This window comes from Malania oleifera, chromosome 11 (genome assembly GCF_029873635.1).
Source record: "Malania oleifera isolate guangnan ecotype guangnan chromosome 11, ASM2987363v1, whole genome shotgun sequence".
Lineage (NCBI taxonomy): Eukaryota > Viridiplantae > Streptophyta > Magnoliopsida > Santalales > Ximeniaceae > Malania > Malania oleifera.
Genome location: NC_080427.1, coordinates 21,551,474 through 21,570,800, shown reverse-complemented (window position 1 = coordinate 21,570,800; position 19,327 = coordinate 21,551,474). Strand labels below are relative to the sequence as shown.

Below are 19,327 nucleotides of genomic sequence, written 5' to 3'. Positions count from 1 at the left end.
TGGAAATTGACTCACTTCTGTTTCCCAAATATGCAATCCTCACATGTGTCAATCTGCACCGACTGTAAATCACTCAACTTACCCTTTGAGTGCATTACTTTGAGTCCCTTCTCACTTAGGTGTTCGAGTCGTTGATGCCATAAGTTGCTATCATCATTTCCTGTAGCAACTATAATAGACATGCATGCATCAAGAGTTACATAAAGAGTGCAACTTTTCTTACCTCGAGCAATTATCAATGCATCCTTCGAAATCTTCCATTCATCACCAATGAAAGATGTGTTATAACCTTCATCTGCCAATTGACCGACTAAGATCAAATTCTTCCTCAAGTCTAGAATATAGCTAACTTCTCTCAGTTTCCATACTGACCCATTTATTTTGATCATTACTGTCCCCTTACCGGCAATGTCGCACGGTTGATCATTGCCCAGATAAACTTTACCGAAATTACCTGATGTAAACTCCTTCAGGCAATCTCTACTGCAAGTGACATGAAATGAGGTTCCGGAGTCTAAGACCCAAGACTCTTGCTTGCTCTCCAAAGAGCAGATTAACATCTCATTATTTTCGGAAGCAATATTTTGCTTCTGTCTTTGCCCTCGTCTCGTATTCTTTCTTCTGACTTATGCACTAGTTCTTGTAATGACCAGGAGAGCTGGAGCTGAGTTGGAAACGTGTGATGAGTTGGAAACGCGGTGTATTTATCTCCCTTTTATCTCTCCATTGTAACTTCCCATTTATGATTGATTATGTTTAATTGTGATTAAATTTTGATTAAAATATGAGCCCTATAAATAGAGGGCTGAGGAGTACAAGATATGTACAAGTGAGAAGCTCAGAGAGCAGAGAGGAGAAAGAGGAGGAAGAGAGAGAGAGAGTGAGAATTGTAATTTTTCGGCGAAATAGTGAATATTTGGTGTGTTCTGTGGACGTAGGTCAATATTGACCAAACCACGTTAAATTTCTGGTGTCACATCTTTTTGAATGCTCACAGGTTCCTAACAAGATCGTACCACGTTAAATTTCTGATGTCACATCTTTTTGGATGCTCACAGGTTTCTAACAAGTGTTATCAGAGCCGATAGTTCGTAACTATGGGTGAGCGACGTCGTAAAAGTCGAGACGGGAAGTTAATTCTCCTGATGTGCTAACAGTTGGAGGACCAATTATGTGGCTGAGGCCAATAAGGATCATCTAGACTGAGGATGGATCTGAATAGGGTCAAGACGTGAGAGGTAGAATAGGTTCGAAAGCACGTGGAATGCAATCTTACGCATGTAAGATGCCAGTGGGAAGGCCTACTTGAGCAACTGTTGGAGAATTGGATTTACTCCCAGAAGAGAGACGATTTTCGTTCAAGGGGGAGCAATTGGAACTCACAAGTGAGAGAGAGATTGTTGAGAATTCTACTTGTGAGCTTGTCCCACATTGGAAAATTAGAGTAGATGATGGGTGCTTATATACATGGGTTGGGCCTAAGACTCAATAGACTTAAACTTTTGGGTCAAGTTGGTGTTTACGCATGTGTATCAAACCCATCCATGGGCTCCTCCGATCCTAACAAATACACTAATTCAAATTTTGCCTCGTGTAAGAGAGATTTTGTCAGTTTGAGAAAGAGAAATGTATAGAATTGTAATTGCTTGCTCAAAAATAAAAATTATCTTGTATTAAAAATAAATTATCCTATATAAAAATAACCAAAAAAGAATGATAACATTAGTTAAAAAACAAATTATGGGTTTTTTGGGGGCTCGCTTACCGTGTATTCTAGAGGATATCTCAGTTGTTTAAATTTTAAATTTTTTTTTTTAAAGTATCACCATGACTTAAGATTTAACTTCAAGCTTCGACTTAATGGGCACTAGAAATAGGAAAAGAAACAAACCCCAAGTCAAACGATCACCCAAAGGGGGTTGTTTTCAGTGAAAGAAGAGAAATAGGCAGAATTGTTATTACTCGCTCAAATTAAAAAAAATATTTTTATTAAAAATCATAATAATAATAATAATAATAATAATATAGTTAAAAAAATTATGGAATATTCAAGATTCAACTTTCTTTGTATTGAAGGAACATCTTAGTGGTTAAAGTTTGAGAATTTTATATTTGAGATTCTAAGTTTAGATCTTAAAAAGGACGGGAAGATATATTGACTACCTCTTGTTATGTAGCTTAAAAATTTTAGCCTCTAATTGTCACATCCTCGAATTTGAGACATAACATGGTCAAACATTATCTAGAAAATAATCTCTAAATAGTTTGAAGCCATCATTGCATTAGTCTTATCAAAATAATTATTCCAAATAACAATCTCTGATAAATGATGGGTCAATAATGATACAAAAATGTTAGAAATCAATTCTTAAAAAAAAAAATCGAATAAGATATTAAACTTTATTAATGGTAAATACAGGTCTTCAAAATAAAAAATAAAATTGTATTATCTAAAAGCACTGCAGGAAAAAATTATAGAAATATGATTTTAGCTTGCTCCACGTTGGTCTATTATCCCAGGAGTGAGAAACAACTCTTTTTTGGGTTTTGCAGAAGAACTAACGTATTGCTTTTTGGGGTTTTTGTTCATTAAAGCAGGGCTACAATTGAGTCAAACTTTATCTGAGTTACAAATTGGGCTCATTAATTCAATGAGCCATGCTTTATATTGTTCATGTCCAACTCGTTAATTGAGTTTAAAATGAGTCTAAAAGGGTCAAGTCTAATTTTGTTAAAATTTTATTTTATACTAAAGGGCTTTACAATTAAACCTAAAACTACTCATTAATGTAAACAAATAAATGATTAATTCATTCACATAAGTTTAATATTTTGACTTGTTTTTTATTATATTTTGTGTTATAAAAAAATTTCAGAAGATAAATTAAAATATATGATTAGTGATGACTAGGTTGAAAATATTTTCTTAAAAAATATATATGTAAAGTAATGTCAATTTAAAATGAACTCTAAACCAAATTTATAAATTAATGAGTCTCTTCATGAACAAATAAGCATGTCAATTTTTGATCTTATACTAAAAAAGTTGATGAACTTTACATTTTTGAACTTGTAGGCTTCTTAAACATGATTTGCTTGAGTTTTTAAAAAGCCAACCTACAAGCTGGTTAAATGAACTAGCTTGTGAGTTTGGCGAGTCAAGTATCATCTATCTCAAACTTGACTTATTTAATTTTTGAGTTCAAAATCTAAACTCAAGTTTGACTCATTTATTTTAACAGACAAGCTCGAACAAGCCATTATTGAGCCTAGTACCAAATAACTTGCAAATGATTTGGCTTATTTATTGCCCTAACGTAAGGGTTTTGGGCTCCTACACCCTATACAATTAGTTCATAATAAAATTAGTACAATGGTAAAGCTAACTAACATTCTAGTTCAACTAAATCTTTGGTTGGGGCTATTACATTCTTGTCTCATAAGAAGTTTTATCCTTGAAATTATATATACCTTTGCTTTTCAAATAGGTGTGGATACTTTCCTTTTATGTCTTGTTTCTCCTAATTTGCTTTTTTTTTTGGTGAATCATTTTTTCGTTGAACCTTCACTAAGAGAATAGTACGCTGCTTCAAAACTTGCCCCGTCCTATTTATTCAAATAGGATAGTCTCTTTGTGTCAAATCTTCTTCTTGAACTTGCAACTACTCATAATGCTACATGATTTGGGTCCAGAACATATCTCCTCAACATGGATGCATGAAGCTCATTATCCACATTAGAGAGCTTTGAATGCAATATTATCCTATATGCAAATTCACCGACATTATCGACGACTTCAAATGCCCTAACATAAGGCGGACTCTTTTTCCCTCGCTTATTAAACACGAAGTCAATAATTTTGGTGAACAAAAAGTCACCTACATTAAAATACAATGCTCTTCTCTTCCTATTTGCTCAACTCTTCTCTCTATTTTGGGTTGCTTTAAGCGTCTACTTTATCTTCTCCATATAATTTTTATAATTTTTTCCATTAATAATTTTTGCTCACCAATATCATCCCAATATAAAGAAGACTCGTATAGGGCTTAATAAGGTTCCGTGCAAATACTTGTTGGATGATTATTATTATGTACATATTCCATTAAAGGCATATTACTATCCATCCACAACTAATATCAATTACACAAGCTCTTAGGATACCTTCCAAATATTGTTTTTTCCTCTTCATTTGCCTACCCATTTGAGGATGAAAAGCCATGCTGAACTTCCAATTCACCCCCATTGTATATTGTAAGCACTTCCAAAATTGAGAGAGAAACCAAAAATCCTTGTCATAATCACTGCTCACTAAATACTATGCAAATGAATAATGTTGTTCACATACAACTACACCAACTTATCAAGTAGAGTGATAACCTTAATAAGAAAAAACTAAGCTGATTTTGTGAGTTTTTATACAATTACGCACAGTGTCATTCTCTATTGATGACCTTGGCAATCTTGTCATAAAATCCATAGAAATATGCTTTCGTTTCTGCTCTGGTAGAATGATTGCAAGAGTCCTGCTAGTCCATGATGCTCATACTTGAATTGTTGGCAAACCAAATAACATGACATTAGCTTATCTATTTCTTGTTTCATATTCTTTAACTAAGCGTTTTCCCTCAAATCCCTATACATCTTTGTAGCACTACAGTGTATAGTGAAAAGAGATCCATGAACTTCCTTCAAAGTCTCTTTTTTCAAGTTAACATCACTTGTTACATATAATCTACTCATAAATTGCATAGTAACATCATTATGGATAAAAAATTTTAAATAATAGCCCTTCCTTCTCGTCATCTCTAATCTTGTGTAGCACCATGTTCATATTGCTTCATCATTATCTTCTCCACCGATGATGATTGAATTGGTAAACTATCTAACATACTTCCAAAACCAAAAATGCATACTTCAACTTCCATCTTTGCTAATTCATGCAATAAATAATGCTCACTAGTAAGTAAAGTTGCTTATACCCCCTATTGTCTCCTTATTGAGTGCATCAACAAGAATATTGGTCTTTCGTAGGTTGTAGTTAATGCTCAAATCATGGTCCTTGATCAACTCCAGTCATGTCGCCTACTTCATATTTAATTCTTTCTACGTGATTAAATACTTAAAACTCTTGAGATCAATATACATGTTACACAATGCAAATAATGTCAGGAAATCTTCAAGAAAATTCAATTGTAGCTAACTCTTAAGTCATGTGTAGTGTAATTTCGATCATAAGGATCCAATTGCTCGGACGCATTAGTGACAACCTTATCATTTTTGCATTAACAACACAACCTTATCCATTTTTTGAAACATCATTGTAAATGGTAAATCTTGCATCCCCAAAAGGTAGGCTCAAAACAAGTGTAGATACTGACGAAACTTTTCTCACGTTGATCAGCTCAATAATTTCATTCATTTCTTAGTCAAATATATCAAAGGAATAGAAATTTAAGAGAATCCTTCGATAATTTTCCTAAAACTTTTGACTTTAGAATGATTGGTCAGATAAAACCAGTTTATCATTGCTTCAATCTATTTTGGGTCTACATAAATTCTATCCTTAGATATTACATGCTCGAGAAGTGTGATTCTATCCAACCAAAACTCGCATTTATTTAGCTTGGCAAACAAATCCTTACTCCTTAAAATTTGCAGCACAAGCCTAAAAATTCTCTTCAAGCTCCTCCTTGCTTTTAGAGTAGTTCAAAATTTCATCAATGAAAGCAATGGTGAATTAATCAAGATGTTTCTTGACGACCCTATCCATCAAATCGATAAATATTTCATAGGCATTCATTAGATCAAAAGGAATAACCAAAATTTCAACATGGCCATACCTAACATGGAATGCGGTCTTATATCTTCATCCTTAATCTTTAGTTGATGGTAACCGAACCAAAATCAATCTTGGAGAAAAGTTGTGTACCTTGTAACTGATCAAAACAAGTCATCTATTCTAGTAGGATACTTGTTCTTCATAGTCGCCTTGTTTAACTCTCTGTAATCAATACGTAGTTGCAAACTACCATCCTTTTTCTTTACATACAAAACTGGAACTCCCTATGGTGACACATTTGGGTAAGCCTTCTATCTAGCAAGTCCTAAAGTCACACTTCAAGCTAGCATAACTGAGTTGAGCTATCCTATTAGGAGATTTTGATATTGGTCTGGTTCCAGGAATAAGATGAATATCAAACTTAATTTTCTTGTTAGAATTGTAAGCCAAGCAATTCATTCAAAAAGTCATTTAGAAATTTCCTAAATTGTTAGTGCATTTGGTTCTATCTACATCCTAAATCTTAGCTTTCAACCATTACATTTCTCTCCCTCGAATGCAAGACATAACACGTTTGTATAATCTAGAAAAACAACCATTGCAAAGCTATCATTGCATCACATTACATGACAATAACAATTCTCTACATCTTCATATATAATAATCTTTAATAAGCGATAGTTGAACAAAAAAAAATCCCATATGTTATCAAATCAATCCTTAATGAAAATCCAATAAGATATTGCAAGTACAAGTCCCCAAAATAAAAAATAAATCCATATCTCAAATCAATCCAACGAGGATCTCAAATTAAATGAAATCAAACAAGAACTTTCATCTGCTTGCAAATATTTTTGTCTCAAGATGTATCTCCATAGGCTTGCAAGTTGCATGCACTCATTTCTGTTGTTTTTTGTCCCACATTGGTAGAATACTTCCACATTAGTATAAAAGGTTGTTTTGAATTTTTTATATTATTTGTCCCATATTAGAGAGAAGTGTTTTTTAGACTTGAGGTTGAAGCTATATAAAGAGTTCAACTCTTCATTTGTAAAATACACCTCAAAGTTGTACTTTGTCAAGAAGTAGTGGATTGATCATCGGCGCCCGAGGACGTAGGTAATTTTATACCGAACCTCGTAAATTTCTTGTCTTGTTCTTTTTATTACTTTATTATTAGTTTCTGCATTGCTTTAATTTTCTTTTATATTCAATAGCAATGGTTGTAGTATTGGTGTTTGGCACAAGTGGGCTGCCCGGCACAACAATTGGTATCAGAGTTAGGTTGAATAGTGTTGATACGAAGGTGTTCCTCTATTAGGATCCTTGATTCCACGTTTGATGCCTAAGAAAGACCTTGTCTAAGCGAGTGCCCAGAGACCATTGCGGCTCAGTCGCTCCCTTGAGGTCGGCCTAATCAAAGTTGAATTTCATAAGATAAAACAGAGTAGACACAGTTGGTACATACTATTCATCCCAGGCCTTTTGCTTTGTTGGTTGCTATTGAATATATAGAAGATGGCAGAAACTAGTGCAGCAGTAGAAGAAACTCTGTCCACACGAACTCCAACCCCTTCAGCTTCGACATCATCATCGAAGACGATAGCTAATGCTCAGTTTGGGGTGGAGAAATTTGATGGTACCAATAATTTTGGTATGTGGCAATGTGAGGTGATGAACATCTTGTATCAACAAGAACTAGATATTGCTTTGGATGATAAACCGGTAGATATGGGTGACAGAGATTGGGAAAAGATCAATCGTCAGGCATGTGGTACGATTCGTCTGTGTCTCGCCAAAAATCAGAAATATTGTGTTATGAGGGAGACATCTGCAAAGAAATTGTGGAAGACATTGGAAGATACATTTGTGACCAAGAGTATGGAAAATCGGCTCTATTTGAAAAAGAAATTATTTCGCTTCCAGTATCAACCAGGTGTTTTGATTAATGACCACATAAATGCTTTCAATAAAATTTTGGCTGATTTGTTAAATTTGGATGAAAAGGTGAAAGATGAGGATAAAACCATATTGTTACTGAATTCTCTCCCTGATGGGTATGAACATTTGACCACCACTTTATTGTATGAGAAAGATAAAGTTACTTATGATGCTGTTTGTATTGCATTGATTAGTACTGAATGCAGAAAGAAGGATCAGAGGGTCCATAAGGAAACAGCAAAAACACTAACAATAAGGGGACGTTCTCAGAGTCGTATGCCTGGAAGGAAGAGTAAATCTCATGGGAGGAGTAAATCTCGTGGGAGACCTGCTAAAGATGAATGCGCCTTTTGTCGTGAGAGAGGGCATTGGAAGAAAGATTGCCCTTAATTACAGTAGAAGAATAAAGGAAAAGCACATTCTAATACCAATATAGCCAATGATGATGGAAGTGAGTCAGATTTTTCTCTTGTTGGAACATCTTCGTCACATTATTTTGGTGAGTGGATTTTGGATTCTGGTTGTTCCTATCACATGTGTCCCAATAGGGAATGATTTTCTAATTTTGAAGAATTAGATGGTGGGGTTGTTTTTATGGGAAATGATAATACTTGTAAAACAACTAGAATAGGATCAATACAGTTAAAATGTCAAGATGGAACTATTTAGACCTTGACTGATGTTAGGTATGTTCCAAGCTTAAAGAAGAATTTGATTTCATTGGGTGTTGTGTCGGGCACCCCACTTGTGCCAAACACCAATACTATAACTATTGCTATTGAATATAAAAGAAATTAAAGTAATGCAGAAACTAATAATAAAGCAATAAAAAGAACAAGACAAGAAATTTACGAGGTTCGGTATAGAATTACCTACGTCCTCGGGCGCCGATGATCAATCCACTACTTCTTGACAAAGTACAACTTTGAGGTGTGTTTTACAAATGAAGAGTTGAGCTCTTTATATAGCTTCAACTTCAAGTCTAAAAAACACTTCTCTCCAATGTGGGACAAATAATATAAAAAATTCAAAACCACCTTTAATACTATGGTGGAAGTATTCTACCAATGTGGGACAAAAAAGCAACAAATCTCCACCTTGACGATAAATTCAACAAAATTTTCAGTCACCAACATTTTCTGGAGTTCCACATCATCGGCGCCTTCCAAAAATATTCATATTTGTAGGATATTGATCAAGTCCAACAATGTTTGAACTTGATTGTTGTCACAATCTTGGTCAACATATCTATGGGATTTTCAGTTGTAGCAATCTTCTGAAGAAGTATCTTGCCTCCATCAATAATATCCCGCATAAAATGAAACCGAACGTCGATATGCTTCGTTCGTGCATGGTAGACTTGGTTCCTTGTCAAATGAATAGCACTTTGACTATCACAGAACACAACAATGTGCTTCTGTACAACTCCCAAATTTTTAAGTAAACCCTGCAACCAAATAGCTTCCTTAACAGCCTCTGAAGCTGCCATGTACTCTGCTTCTGTTGTAGACAAGGCAATAGTAGACTGTAAGGTAGACCTCCAACTCACTGGACCATTAGCAAATGTAAAAATATATCCAGTCGTTGATCGACGTTTATCCAAATCACCTGCAAAATCCGAATCCACATATCCAACAACACGTTGTTCAATAGTATTATTTTTCTCAAATACTATACCAATATCAATCGTATTCATAATATATCTCAAAATCCATTTCACAGCTTGCCAATGTCCTTTACTCGGATCATGCATATACCTGCTCACCATACTAACAACTTGTGAAATATCAGGTCTAGTACAAACCATTGCATACATTAGACTATCAACAGAACTTGCATAAGGAACCTGTGACATATACTTACGTTCCTCATCTGATTTAGGAGATAAAGTAGCACTAAGTTTGAAATGAGGAGCAAGAGGAGTGCTTACTGGTTTTGACTGCTCCAACATGCCAAAACTCTGTACTACCTTCTTCAAATACTGTTTTTGAGACAAACTAACTCTTCCTCTCATTCTGTCTCTGCGAATCTCCATGTCAAGTATCTTCTTTGCTTCACCAAAATCTTTCATCTCAAACTCTTGATTTAACTGACTTTTCAACTTGTTGATTTCTTCCCTATTCTTTGAAGCTATCAACATATTATCAGCATACAAGAGTAAATATATAAAAGATCCGTTTTGTAGTCTGCAAAAATAAACACAATGATCATGTTTATTTCTTATGTACTTCTGACCCATCATAAACTGATGAAATCGTTTGTACCACTGTCTTGGAGACTGTTTTAAATCATACAACGATTTACCCAGTTTACATACCCAATTTTTTTTTCCCGCAACCTGAAATCCATCTGGCTGAGTCATATAGATTTCCTCTTCCAAATCACCATGTAAAAATGCAGTTTTTACATCGAGTTGAACTAGTTCAAAATCAAATTGTGCTACCAAAGCCAACAAAATTCGAATGGAAGAATGTTTAACAACTGGAGAAAATACCTCATTATAATCAATGTCTTCCTTCTGTGCGTAGCCCTTAGCTACCAATCTAGCTTTGAAGCGAACATTATTTGCATCTGAAAGTCTTTCTTTCTTTACATAAACTCATTTACAACCAATTGCTTTCTTACCCTTAGGCAGCTAGGCTAGCTCCCAAGTCTGATTCTGATGAAGAGACTGCATTTCTTCATCCATTGCTTTTTTCCACTTGTCTGATTCAGAGTTCCTCATTGCTTCTTTGAATGTGTAAGGAACATTATCATCCACAACTGGAAGTGCATAGGCCACCATATCAGTATACCGAGCAGGTTTTCGAATTTCTCATCTTGGCCTTTGAGAAATAATTGATTCTTGTTGCTGTGAAGATTCTCGAATTGAAATCTCCTCTTCTTGTACACTATTCCCCACCGTAACTGGAGAGTTAACTTGTGTAGTCTCATTTCTCACTGGGTTTCCCAAAATTGTCTCAACCTCCACCATCTAATTCTTCAAAATTAGAAAACCATTTCCTATTGGGACACATGTGATAGGAACAACCAAAATCCAAAATCCACTCACCAATATAATGTGACGAAGATGTTCCGACAAGAGAAAAATCTGACTCACTTCCATCTTTATTGGCTATAATGGCATTAGAATGTGCTTTGCCCTTATTCTTCTGCTGTAATTTAGGGCAATCTTTCTTTCAATGCCCTCTCTCACGACAAAATGCGCATTCATCTTTAGCAGGTCTCCCACGAAATTTACTCCTCCCATGAGATTTACTCTTCCTTCCAAGCATATGACTCTGAGAACGTCCCCTTATTGTTAGTGCTTTTACTGTTTCCTTATGGACCCTCTGATCCTTCTTTCTGCATTCAGTACTAATCAATGCAGTACAAACAGTATCATTAGTAACTTTATCTTTTCCATACAATAAAGTGGTGATCAAATGTTCATACTCATCAGGGAGAGAATTCAGTAACAATATGGCTTTATCCTTATCTTTCACCTTTTCATCCAAATTTAACAAATCGGCTAAAATTTTATTGAAAGCATTTATGTGGTCATTAATCGAAATACTTGGTTGATATTGGAAGCGAAACAATTTCTTTTTCAAATAGAGTCGATTTTCCAGACTCTTGGTCATAAATGTATCTTCCAATATCTTCCACAATTTCTTTGCAGATGTCTCCCTCGTAACACAATATTTCTGATTTTTGGCGAGACACAGACGAATCGTACCACATGCCTGACGATTGACCTTTTCCCAATCTCTGTCACCCATATCTACCGGTTTATCATCCAAAGCAATATCTAGTTCTTGTTGATACAAGATGTCCATCACCTCACATTGCCACATACCAAAATTATTGGTACCATCAAATTTCTCCACCTCAAACCGAGCATTAGCTATCGTCTTTGATGATGATGTTGAAGCCGAAGGGGTTGAAGTTCGTGTGGACAGAGTTTCTTCTACTGCTGCACTAGTTTCTGCCATCTTCTATATATTCAATAGCAACCAACAAAGCAAAATGCCTAGGATGAATAGTACGTACCAATTGTGTCTACTCTGTTTTATCCTATGAAATTCCACTTTGACCAAGCCGACCTCCAGGGAGCGACTGAGCCGCAATGGTCTCTTAGCACTCGCTTAGATAAGGTCTTTCTTAGGCATCAAACGTGGAATCAAGGATCCTAACAGAGGAATACCTCCATATCAACACTATTCAACCTAGCTCTGATACCAATTGTTGTGCCGGGCACCCCACTTGTGCTAAATACCAATACTATAACTATTGCTATTGAATATAAAAGAAATTAAAGCAATGCAGAAACTAATAATAAAGCAATAAAAAGAACAAGACAAGAAATTTACGAGGTTCGGTATAGAATTACTTACGTCCTTGGGCGCCGATGATCAATTCACTACTTCTTGACAAAGTACAACTTTGAGGTGTGTTTTACAAATGAAGAGTTGAGCTCTTTATATAGCTTCAACCTCAAATCTAAAAAACACTTCTCTCCAATGTGGGACAATTAATATAAAAAATTCAAAACCACCTTTTATACTATGGTGGAAGTATTCTACCAATGTGGGACAAAAAAACGACATTGGGTGCCTTAGAATCTAAAGGGTTCACTATCACTTTGAAAGATGGAACCTTAAAGATTAAATCAGGTGCGCTGGAAGTGATGAAAGGAATAAGGAAAAATAATTTGTATTATTTACAAGGTAGTACAGTTATTGGCTCAGCAGCTGTTGTTTCTGAGAAAGATATAGGTTCAGATACAACCAAGTTATGACATATGCGATTAGCACATGCAGGAGAAAAATCTTTGCAACAATTGGCTAAGCGAAGTTTGTTAAAGGGTGCAAAGGTGTGCAAACTTGAATTTTGTGAGCATTGCATTCTGAGAAAACAAATTAGAGTGAAATTTGGCACAACAATCCACCAGACTGAAGGTATTTTAGACTACATCCATACAGATGTATGGGGACCCACAAAAACGGCTTCGTTGGGTGGTATGCATTATTTTGTTACTTTTGTTGATGATTTTTCTAGAAGAGTTTGGGTGTATTTTATGAAGCATAAAAATGAAGTGTGTGATATTTTCCTTAAGTGGAAAAAATTAGTTGAAAATCAAACTGGGAAAAAGATTAAACGGCTCAGATCAGATAATGGTGATGAATACACGAGTGACCCGTTTATGAAGGTATGTCAGGATGAAAGTATTGCTCGACACTTCACAGTTCGAAATACACCACATCAAAATGGGGTGGCAGAGCGCATGAATCTGACTTTGCTGGAAAAAGTTCAATGTATGTTGTCTAATGTTGGGTTAGACAAAAGGTTTTGGGCTGAGGCTATTAGATATGCGTGTCATCTCATCAATCGTCTACCATCATCTGCAATAGGAGGAAAAACACCTTATAAGGTATGGTCTGGAAAGCCTGCTAGTGATTATGATTCTTTACATGTATTTGGTACTATGGCTTATTATCATGTTAAAGAATCTAAGTTGGATCCAAGAGCCAAGAAAACAATATTCTTGGGGATAAGCGCAGAAGTCAAAGGATACCGTCTTTGGTGTCTAGAGACGAAAAAATTGATTTTAAGTAAAGATGTAACTTTTGATGAACTTGCGATGATGAAGAAAATAATATGCAAGGAGTCACGAGTTGAAGAGAAGACCAGTGGTACTCAACAACAGGTGGAGGTTGAGACAATTTTGGGAAACCCAGTGAGAAATGAGACTACACAAGGTAACTCTCCAGTTACGGTGGGGAATAGTGTATAAGAAGAGGAGATTTCAATTCGAGAATCTTCACAGCAACAAGAATCAATTATTTCTCAAAGGCCAAGATGAGAAATTCGAAAACCTGCTCGGTATACTGATATGGTGGCCTATGCACTTCCAGTTGTGGATGATAATGTTCCTTACACATTCAAAGAAGCAATGAGGAACTCTGAATCAGACAAGTGGAAAAAAGCAATGGATGAAGAAATGCAGTCTCTTCATCAGAATCAGACTTGGGAGCTAGCCCAGCTGCCTAAGGGTAAGAAAGCAATTGGTTGTAAATGAGTTTATGTAAAGAAAGAAAGACTTTCAGATGCAAATAATGTTCGCTTCAAAGCTAGATTGGTAGCTAAGGGCTACGCACAGAAGGAAGACATTGATTATAATGAGGTATTTTCTCCAGTTGTTAAACATTCTTCCACTCGAATTTTGTTGGCTTTGGTAGCACAATTTGATTTTGAACTAGTTCAACTCGATGTAAAAACTGCATTTTTACATGGTGATTTGGAAGAGGAAATCTATATGACTCAGCCAGATGGATTTCAGGTTGCGGGAAAAAAAAATTGGGTATGTAAACTGGGTAAATCGTTGTATGATTTAAAACAGTCTCCAAGACAGTGGTACAAACGATTTCATCAGTTTATAATGGGTCAGAAGTACATAAGAAATAAACATGATCATTGTGTTTATTTTCGCAGACTACAAAATGGATCTTTTATATATTTACTCTTGTATGTTGATGATATGTTGATAGCTTCAAAGAATAGGGAAGAAATCAACAAGTTGAAAAGTCAGTTAAATCAAGAGTTTGAGATGAAAGATCTTGATGAAGCAAAGAAGATACTTGACATGGAGATTCGCAGAGACAGAATGAGAGGAAGAGTTAGTTTGTCTTAGAAACAGTATTTGAAGAAGGTAGTACAGAGTTTTGGCATGTCTGAGCAGTCAAAACCAGTAAGCACTCCTTTTGCTCCTCATTTCAAACTTAGTGCTGCTTTATCTCCTTCCTTATGCAAGTGCTGTTGGTAGTCTGATGTATGCAATGATTTGTACTAGACCTGATATTTCACAAGCTATTAGTATGGTGAGCAGGTATATGCATGATCCGGGTAAAGGACATTGGCAAGCTGTGAAATGGATTTTGAGATATATTATGAATACGATTGATATTGGTATAGTATTTGAGAAAAATAATACTATTGATCAACGTGTTGTTGGATATGTGGATTCAGATTTTGCAGGTGATTTGGATAAACGTCGATCAACTACTGGATATATTTTTACATTTGCTAATGGTCCAGTGAGTTGGAGGTCTACCTTACAGTCTACCATTGCTTTGTCTACAACAGAAGTAGAGTACATGGCAGTTTCAGAGGCTATTAAGGAAGCTATTTGGTTACAGGGTTTACTTGAAAATTTAGAAGTTCAAAAGCACATGATTGTATTCTGTGATAGCCAAAGTGCTATTCACTTGGCAAAGAACCAAGTCTACCATGCACGAACAAAGCACATCGATGTTCGGTTTCATTTTATGCGGGATATTATTGATGGAGGCAAGATACTTCTTTAGAAGATTGCTACAACTGAAAATCCCACAGATATGTTGACCAAGATTGTAACAACAATCAAGTTCAAACATTGTTTGGACTTGATTAATATCCTGCAAATCTGAATATTTTTGGAAGGCGCTGATGATGTGGAAGTCCAGAAAATGTTGGTGACTGAAAATTTTGTTGAATTTATCGTCAAGGTGGAGATTTGTTGTTTTTTGTCCTACATTGGTAGAATACTTCCACATTATTATAAAAAGTTGTTTTGAATTTTTTATATTATTTGTTCCACATTGGAGAGAAGTGTTTTTTAGACTTGAGGTTGAAACTATATAAAGAGCTCAACTCTTCATTTGTAAAAGACACTTCAAAGTTGTACTTTGTCAAGAAGTAGTGAATTGATCATCGGCGCCCGAAGACGTTGGTAATTCTATACCGAACTTCGTAAATTTCTTGTCTTGTTCTTTTTATTGCTTTATTATTAGTTTCTGCATTGCTTTAATTTCTTTTATATTCAATAGCAATAGTTATAGTATTGGTGTTTGGCACAAGTGGGGTGCCCGGCACAACAATTTCATTAGTTTAAACGTCGGTCGAGAGGAAAAGGAAATAAGCTACAGCTGCTTAGCAAGTACAACCTTACACACTAGCAAATCAAGCACAACTTTATATGTCATATATTGTGCCCATATCCATAAACATAAATTCTAATATACTCAATAAGCAATGCAAACAAATTCATAATTATAAGAGTATATGTAGATCTCCTAATTCAATTCATAAATCAAAATTTTAAACATTCTTTATTTTTTCCTTCATAATGATAATTCTGACTCACGTAGAAAAACGACATTGCTATGACCACTTTAGTCCGATGACGTAGGCCATATAGACAATTTCATGATTTCTGTATCAAATTTATTCCTGTTGGTAGGACCGTTAGAACTAGTTCTAGGCATCGATTATCCCACTTGAGGGACCATTAATTTGATCACAACTGTCTAAGTTGTAAAAACACACTGCATAGTCCAAAACCAAGTATAGTTCATAAACATGCATTTCATTTGCTAACATCTCTGCATAAAAGCAGAGGTAAGGCGCATACATTGTGACGACTCTCCTCTTACATCGCAAAGCAGGGAGCCTTGTGGCCCGGGTATGCCTTTTTTGTTTTTTTCTTTAAATTTGTATAGCTTGAGCATAGGAAGTGGAAAGATTCATGCATAAATATCACATGCTTGACTTTGTTTTGAATGTAAAATAATCATCAATGACAATAATTTTCATAAAGAAATTCATCATTGAAACATCTATGCAAAAGAAACCGTCATTATGTTGTATTTCGCCAGAAGGCAAGAACACAATCCGCCCCCCCTCCCCCATCACCTCATCTAATTGAACCATCTTGAATAGCAAACTAATATTTTTGTTTTCAAATTAAATAAAGCGTGTAAGATTCTAATTACCTCCCAATCATTCCAAACAAGCAGAAATGTCTAACAAAACCAACTTAGAAAACCGGAACAGAGCGTTACATTATAATAGACTCAGTTTTAACCTTTAGGCAGAAATATGCCAAAATTCATACAGTTGAGTAAAGCAACCATAATTTGGCGTAGAAACTTGAAATTATAATCCTTTTGTTGCGTTAGGAACTATAATTAACCATCGATTGGTTCATCCAATGAAATCATAGTACAGAGCTTTTAAGAAGTCCTGAAACGTCCACTGGGCGTGGCTATGAGCAAGTTTACGTACTGTTCAAAGATTTGTGGCATAACTCATTCTAGAAATATTGGATTAAGGTGCCGTTTGTGGCATTAGGAACTGGACTCAATTATCTTTCCAGTGACATATAATAAAGATACCATAATTTTGGCTATTAGGTTTGGTTTCCATGTTAGAATCAGACTTACAATTGAAACCCAACACCCAAAACCAACCAACTCATCTTGATTCTATAACTCTAATTGATCCAGCAGTCAGTCTACCTTATACTTTATTTAGATAATAACCAACAATCATATAGTGATCGAAATCTATAAAATTCGAAAAATCATATCGAACTTCCTCAACTCCAGTCCTTCCTACCTAAATTTGTCAACCAAGAACAACTACACAATAAAACACAAATTTTCTACTAACCAAAAGTGCGCACGGAGAATTCTAGAATCACAATTTAAAGCTCACTCTAAGCTGCTCTTTTGCCCTAGGAATAAGAAACAACTCTTTAGCGTTTTACCAAGGAAATTGCATATTGGTCTATTTTTTTTTATTTTCTCATTAGGAATGATAACAAGCTTTATATGTGTTTAAGGGCTTTGTGCTCCCACTTCCCACTTAGCGCATGATAAAAATAATACAGTACTCCAGCCCATATAACTTTTGGGTTGTGGGATATTACACCAATCAACCCCAATAAAAGATATGGCTCAACCTTCTTTGATTTGATTAGTTAATTAAGAGATCAATGAAAATTCATCCAAAATTTTGTTCACAAATTGCATTTAATGAATGAATGAATGGATGCAGAAGTAAGCGGCAACGGTGGAAGATGGGGTATATAGTGGTGGTGTCGTTGCCGGTGATTCTGTTCATCTTCATCGTAGCTCTCGCTTGTTACCTTTTCGGAAGGTCTCGTGCACGATGCGAAGCTGCGAGAGTTCCTCAATATTATGGCCCTCCAGCTGCCCCCCACCCTTTTAACACCCAAACTCCGCCTCCTGAGAAATCATCACAAGTCTAGCACCACCACCATAACAATTATGCCTTTTATTTATTTATTCATTTATTTAATTAAAAACCCCCTTGTCTGTGTGTATGTATGAATTATGTGCTGTTTGTATAGAATATATAAACAATTAAGCTAATATGAAATAACTACTGTTTTTTCTCCTATTTGCATTTGGCTCTCTCTCTCTCTCTCTCTCTCTCTCTCTCTCTCTCTCTCTCTCTCTCTCTCACACACACACACACACACGTGCGCGCACGCACACTATCAGTGATGGTCGGAGATGCTTATTTTTATGAATTCTTTAGTGTGATTATCTTTTTTAAAAAAATTAAAATTTTAAACAGAAAAACTAATTGTAAATGCGATAACATTTTTTGTCCTACTCACTTTATACCAAGATTCATTTTCTTAACTAAGTTTCATTGTCTTTGATTGTCTCATTTCTAAATAACGGACTAGGAATATGTTTTCATTAAGCTATCAACAAATTTATAATGTGTACTCATAAAATGCAGAGGTTTGTCTCCACAACTTTAATCATATTTGTTTGATCTCTCTCTCTCTCTCTCTCTCTCTCTCTCTCTCTCTCTCTCTCGTTTCCTATTTATCAGCCAATTTTGCTCCACAAATTATCTTTCTATTATTTATGGTTGTAGTTTTGTGTCAAAACACCAAGGCACGTGGTGTTGTAAACTCATGTGCTAAGATAATAGCACGAGATGACATGTCATGTGTTATCTTGACAATCCATGAATTAACAATCTACGTACTATAGAGTGAGCACATTGATGCTATCTTGCCTACTTGTATGGTCAAAGATGAACATGATTGGGGCCCTGGTCTTTGACAAAGTCGATACAGTGGTTGATTTCAGTTGACATGGTTGGATGGTTAAGTTCGACATATATCAAGTGCCTTATTGACATGGTGTTTGCTTGTGCATGAGATAAGTCATGGTTTAGGGGAAATCATGTATGGCACAAGGTGTTGATCGCATGCTTTGTCATGTTGACCAAGCATGCGATTACTTGAAGTTTTCCATGTAGGGGCTGACATGCAGACTTGTTTGAAAGGATAACTCATGGGTTGATCTATGACAATGTTTCTAGCCACATAAGTATAGACATAGTTGTGTATTGTTGACAAATGCTGCTACGTCTAGCACAACTTTGGTTGTTTGGGGTCAATTGTTGACCTTAAATAGTTAGAGATGTCAACTATTTAAGTATAATATGTAGATGACATGAAACACTGGAGTGAATGGTATTTCTGCACATGTTATGACCATCAATGTTTCGACTAAAAATAAGATTTAATTGTCATTGGCTTAACCAAGTGAGACTTGGTGCCATCATAATGTCAAGGTGTGTTATTAGAAATTAGACCTTATGACAATTGGTATCAAATTTTTGTTTAGTGATGGCAAACTTAGGTTGACGAAATAGAGTGGATCAATTGGAAGAAAAACTTCCTTGATTTTCAACAAATAGACAATGCAATTTTGCTGGAACTACAATACTAGCGTTTAACCAAGGAATTGGTTGACT

The 19,327-nt window shown here is 35.4% G+C and overlaps 1 long non-coding RNA gene across 1 annotated transcript in view; it reads left to right on the top strand.

Moving 5' to 3' along the window:
* LOC131168384 (uncharacterized) overlaps positions 1–17,944 on the top strand; it is a 28,963-nt gene extending 11,019 nt beyond the window's left edge. Inside the window, exon 2 of the long non-coding RNA XR_009140285.1 lies at positions 17,579–17,944. This is a non-coding gene — a long non-coding RNA (uncharacterized LOC131168384). The remainder of the gene's footprint in view (positions 1–17,578) is intronic.
* The last annotated feature ends 1,383 nt before the right edge of the window (positions 17,945–19,327 follow it).